At 30.9% G+C, this 6,146-nt stretch overlaps 1 pseudogene; it reads left to right on the plus strand.

Moving 5' to 3' along the window:
* The first annotated feature begins 5,182 nt into the window (after window positions 1-5,182).
* Window positions 5,183-5,283, plus strand: LOC121475144 (annotated as a pseudogene).
* Window positions 5,284-6,146: the final 863 nt, after the last annotated feature.

Genomic DNA, 6,146 nt, shown 5'->3' on the forward strand with positions numbered 1-6,146 from the left:
ATTTTTTAATGTGGACACTAATTTTTTCACCCTTATAATTTAGAAATGTTAAAAAAAAAAAAACTGTGACTTATTTTCCAGGTACTTAGTGAGATGTATTTACATACATAAATTTGACTGTCTCATACTTGGAAATTGTTTAAAATATATTTTTATTTATTTCCCTATTCACTCCATGTGGACTTTGTATATTAAGATTTTCTACAAGAGCTCTCCCCATTTCTTTTATTTAATTCCTAACTTCCATCTCTTTGACTTTTATTATTATTCTTTTAAGTTCAGAGAATTTCCTGGAATTCTCTTTTAATGTAATAATTTTCTATTCTGGTTTATTCAATCTATTATTCCCCTGCTTTAAAAACCACAACAACCTTGCAGTTATGATTTGCATTTCCAAGAACTCCTTCATTTTGTTATTAGTGCATTTTCACAAGAACTAATTCTAGATTTACCAATGTGACATGCTTTCTACTTTTTCCAAAAAGAGAGAATTATCTTCTTTTTCTTGTAATGGCTGTTTTTATAAAGTATTATTTGTTCTCAATTCTCATTTTATCCTATTCTTTCCCATGCTGAGTGTTTTTATATTTTTAATTTTTCCTCTTTTCTTCCTTGCACTTATATGAGAAGGTCTGTACATACTAGCTCTGGGAGAGAGTTGGGTCTTTATCCAATATTGTTATTACTGATCAATCCCTTTAGTTTCAGCACAAGTCTAAGTATTTAGACACATTATAAAATTTCTTTTTTTATGTTACCATTAGATTTTCTGGGGAGTGTTTGGCTTTGGGCAGACAGAAATAGTTTTGGAGCAGAGAGTTTTTCCTCTTTAGAAACAATCTCTTCTTATGAATGCGCTGGCAGTCCAAAGACATGAAAAGCAGAGTCTCCTTCTCTAACTTGTCACCTAGTCTATGTGAATTTCTATGTTTTCCCCATTCCACCCAAAAATCTCTGAATATATTCCCTGATCTGTACAGATTAAGGATGACTTGTAGGCTCAAACAGGGTCACAATTTATTCTTATGTCCTTTCCTCCAGTCTTTCTGTTAATCTCCACTTTAATAAGTAAAATTTGTAGTTGTAATTTTGTGTGGTAATTTAATTTTTGACTTTCAGATACCTAATGATTAATAGGATTACATTGTAGTCTTTTACAAAATTATAGACAATCCCATTGTCTATAGAAGGAGAGAGAGTGTAGCAGGTGCGGAGGGGTAGAGGGAGGAAAAGAGGGAGAGAGGGAAAAAATCTTAAGCAGACTCCACTCCCAGGGTAAACCCCACATGATGCTCAATCTCCCAACCCTGAGCCAAAATCAAGAGTCTGACGCTTAACTGACTGAGCCACACAGGCACCCTCATTTATTTATTCTTAATAATTTTGGACCCAGTGTTATTCTTTGTATGAAATTAATATTAACATCACAGTATTACTTACAATTTTTTTGTTAATATTAATGTCAATGTGAGGCACTATATTCTCGATGGTTATCATTTATATAAGGCTTATTCTTCGTTCCTCACCTTTATTGATATATAACTTACATATAACACTATGTGAGTTTAAGATGCACAATATGTTGAGTTGATACACATATATTTCAAAATAAAGAGCACTGCATCATTAGCTAATACCTCTATTACCTATATAAATACCATTTTTTTGAGATGAGAAAATTTAAGATCTACTCCTAGCCACTTTCAGTTATATAATACAGTGCTGTTAACTATATATACCATGATGTATATTTAATCCTCAGAACTTATTTATCTTACTACTGAAACTTTGTGCCTTTGACCAACATAGCCCCATTTTCCCCATTTCCCAATTTCTGGTAACTATCATTCTGTTCTCTCTTTCTTAGTTTGGCTTTTTTAGATTCCACATATAAGTAATATCATATGGTATTTGTCTTTTTAATTTTACTTAGCATAATGCTCTCAAGGTCTATCCATATTGCTGTAAATGGCCCAGAAGTGGGGTTGTTGAGTCAATTATATGGTAGCTTTATTTTTTATTTTTTTAGGAACCTCCATACTGTTTTCCATAAGGGTTGTTGCAATTTACATGCACACTGACAGTGCACAATGGTTCCTTTTTTTCCATATCCTAATATTTGTTATCTTTTGCTTTCTTAATGATAGGCATTCTAATGGATATGAGGTGTTATCTCATTGTGATTTTCGTTTGCACTTTCTTGATGATTAGTGATTTTGAGCACCTTTTCATGTACTTGTCACCAATCAGATGTCTTGTTTTGGAAAAATTTGTATTTAGGTCTTCTGCCATGTTTTAATCAAATTATTTGTATTTTTGCTATTGCATTGTATGAATTACTTATATATTTAGGATATTAAAATGCCTTATGAGATATGTGATTTGTAAATATTTTCTCTCATTCCACAGGTTGCCTCTTCTTTTTGTTCTTTTTCTTGATTGTGCTTTTCATTATGCAAAAGCATTTTTTTTTTTCAGAGAAAGAAAGCAGAGTGGGGGCAGGTAGAGGGAGACAATATCCCTGAGCCTGATGTTGGGGCTCAATCTCATGACCCATGAGATCATGACCTGAGCCAAAAACCAAGAGTTGGATGCTCAAGTGACTTAGCCATCGGGGCATCCTATGCAGGCACTTTTTTGTATGATGTAGTCCCACTTATTAATTTTTGCTTCTGTTGCTTGTGCTTTTAATATCATATCCAAAAGATTGTTGCCAAGATCAATGTCAAGGAAGTTTTTTTGTTTTTGTTTTTGTTTTTTGTTTTTGTTTTTGTTTTTGTTTTTTGTTTTTTTTTGTTTTTTTTTGTTTTTTTTTTTTTTAGGATTTTACAGTTTCAGATCTTATGCTTAAGTCTTTAATCCACTTCAAGTTATTTTTTGTAGGTCAGGTAAGATAGGGGTTCAACTTCATTCCTCTGCTTGTGATTATCTAGTTTTCCCAACACAATTTACTGGAGACTATCCTTTTCCCACCGAGTATTTTTGGTTGACTGTATATACAAGGGTTTGTCTCTGAACTCTCGGTTCTGTTTCTTTGATATATGTGTCTATTTTAGTGTCAGTATTATACTCTTTTCATTACTATAGCTTTGTAATATAGTTTGAAATCAGGAAGTGTAATGCCTCCAGTTTTGTTCTTCTTTCTTAGGATTGCTTTGGCTATTTGGGGTCTTTGAGGTTCCACACAAATTATACAATTCTTTTTTCTCTAACTGTGGAAAAATGCCATTATTCTCTCAGCTTCTGCTTATTTGGGAAATTCTTAATCTCTCTTTCATTTCTGAAAGACAACTTTGCTGGGTAAAATATTCTTGGTCAGCTATTTCTTTTCTCTTTCAGCACTTTGAATGTATCACTCTACTCTCCTGGCCTGTAAGATTTCTGCTGAGAAATCTATTAATAGTCTTATAGATGTTCTTTTGTAAATTACAATCTTTATTTCTCTTGATGCTCTTAAGAATCTCTTTGTCTTTGATTTTTGATGTTTATTGTACCATGTCTTGGAGAGAATTTCTTTAATTGATTTTTTTGTTACCTATAAGCCTAATATGGATATCCATATCTTTCCCTATATTTGAGTAGTTCTGAGCCATCATTTCTTTTAAAAAGTTTTCTGCTAAAAAAAAAAAAAAGTTATCTGTTCCTAACTCCTTTTCTTCTCCTCTGGAACTCTAATAATTCAAACCACAAATTGGTCCTTTGATGATATTCCATAGCTTATCATCAAAGAAAAGAAGGTGCCCACAAAAAGCTTTTATAAAAAATTAACATTTTAAAAAGATAATTTGTACAACTACAAATAATAACAATTTGTTGTAAAATTTATAAAATGTATGGAAATAAAATGCATGACAAAAGTAGCACAAAACCCCATCAGGTAGTAAAAGAAATACGCTGTTGAAAGGTTATTAAGCTACATGTAATACTGTACATTTAATGGCAGACTGTGGTAGTTAGAGATATATATCGTACACTATAAAGCAATCACTAAAATAACACAACAAAGAGCTGTAGTTTAAAAGTCAACAGAGATGTTAAAATAGTATCATTAAATACAAAGCTCAAGTTATCCAAAGAAGGAAGAAGGGCAAAAAAGGGAACAAATAAGAAATACAACAACAGAAATCAAATAGCAAGATGATAAGCTTACAGCAATCTATAATAATCACATTATATTTAAATTGTATAGCTACACTAATTAAAAACAGATTGTCAGACTGTGTAAAAAGACAAGACCTAACCATATGCTATCTAAAAGAAATTCACTTTAAAGATAGAAGGAGGTGAAAATGAAAAGATGGGAAAATACACACAATGCAAATAAATATAAAAAGAAATCTGAATTAGGAATATTAATATCAGACAAAGTAGATTTCAGAACAAAGAATTTTATCTGGGATCAATAGGGTCACTTCATAATGATAAAACAATTAATTTAGCAAGAGGAAATTAAACTCTAAATATTGTTACTAACACTAATAATGGAGCTTTAGATATATAAAGTAAAACTTGTTGGAACTCTAAAGATAAATAGAAAACATGAATTTATAAATACAATTAATTTAAAATATGATAAAATAAGACAGCTGAAGTCAGCAATTTTAATTTTCCTAGCTCAATAATTAATAAAATAATAGAAAATCACAATGGATGTAGAATTCTCACCCATCATTATCAGCCAACTTGGCCTAATTGACATTTAGAGAATACTTCACTTAACCACAGAAGAATAGACATTCTGTTGTGTATAAATGACTATAAAAACTAGAAATTAAAGGAGACTTCCTCAACCTCATAAAGGGCAGTTATAAAAAATATACAATTAACATCAACTTAATAGTAAAATTAAAGACTGAATATAATTCCTGTAAGTTCAGGAACAATGCAAGGATGTCTACTGTCAGCACTTGCATTCAACATTGTAATTGGAATTCTAACCAATGCAATAAGGCAAGAAAAGGAAATGGAAAGAATATAGATTGAAAAGGATAAAGTAAAACTGCCTTTTTCATGATGTGATCATCTATGTAGAAATTCTGATGGAATCTATAAAAAAATATACAAAAATGAATAATTCAACTTAGCAATATTATAAAATATAAGATCATATACTTATGTGAATCATATTTGTATATACTAGCAATTAATCAGAAGTTGAAATAAAAAGTAAAAAATAACACTCATATTGGCAATACACATATTAACATTAGAACAATAAGGAGATGATTAGCATGGACCCTGAATAGAGATGACTTGCAAATACATGAAGCATTTTTATTTGTAATGACAAATATTCTATGATTCCATGTATGTGAGATACCTAGAGGATTTAGATTCATATAGATAAAAGGGAGAATGGTGATTGCTATAGGCAGGAAGAAGGGAAGAATTACGTGTAAAGGATATAGAATTTTAGTTTGGGATGATGAAAAACATTCTGTAGTTGGATAATGGTGATGGTTGCACCACAATTTGAATGCACTTAATGCTGCTGAACTATATATTTAAAAAAATACTTAAAATGGTAAATTTTATGTTATGCATATTTTACCACAATTAAAAAACACATACAAAAAATAAATAAATAATACCCATGTACACTAGCATTAAGAAATATGAATATTCAGGGATAAATAACAGAAGCAACTTTGAAAAGGGAAACTTACCATCAATTTCAAGACTCAATATAGACAAGTAAATCAAAAGAACAGAATTCAGAAATAGACCACTGCACATATGGCCAATTGATTTGCAAAAAAAGGTACACAGACAATTTAGTGGAAAAATATAAAGAGTTTAATTTTCAGCAATGAAAAAAAATATATAACCATGTGTTGAAAAATGAACTATATCTCTCAAGATATACAAAATGTACTTCAAAATAGATCACAGACATAAATGCAAAAATAAAAGTCTAAAATTTGTAGAAGAAAAATAAGATAAAATATATTTCTGGTGTAAAGTTGGGCCAGTTTCTCAATTGTCTCACTATTGAACTAGATAATTCTTTTGTTGTGGGAAGGAGGGAGAGGAGTGTGCATCGTAGGATATTTAGTAGCATTCTTGGCCTCTACTTACTTGATGCCACTGGTGTCCCTGCCTGCTCTCCTTCAGCTGTGACAGTCAAAAGTGTTTCCAACATTATG

Source organism: Vulpes lagopus, chromosome 1 (genome assembly GCF_018345385.1).
Source record: "Vulpes lagopus strain Blue_001 chromosome 1, ASM1834538v1, whole genome shotgun sequence".
Classification (NCBI taxonomy): domain Eukaryota; kingdom Metazoa; phylum Chordata; class Mammalia; order Carnivora; family Canidae; genus Vulpes; species Vulpes lagopus.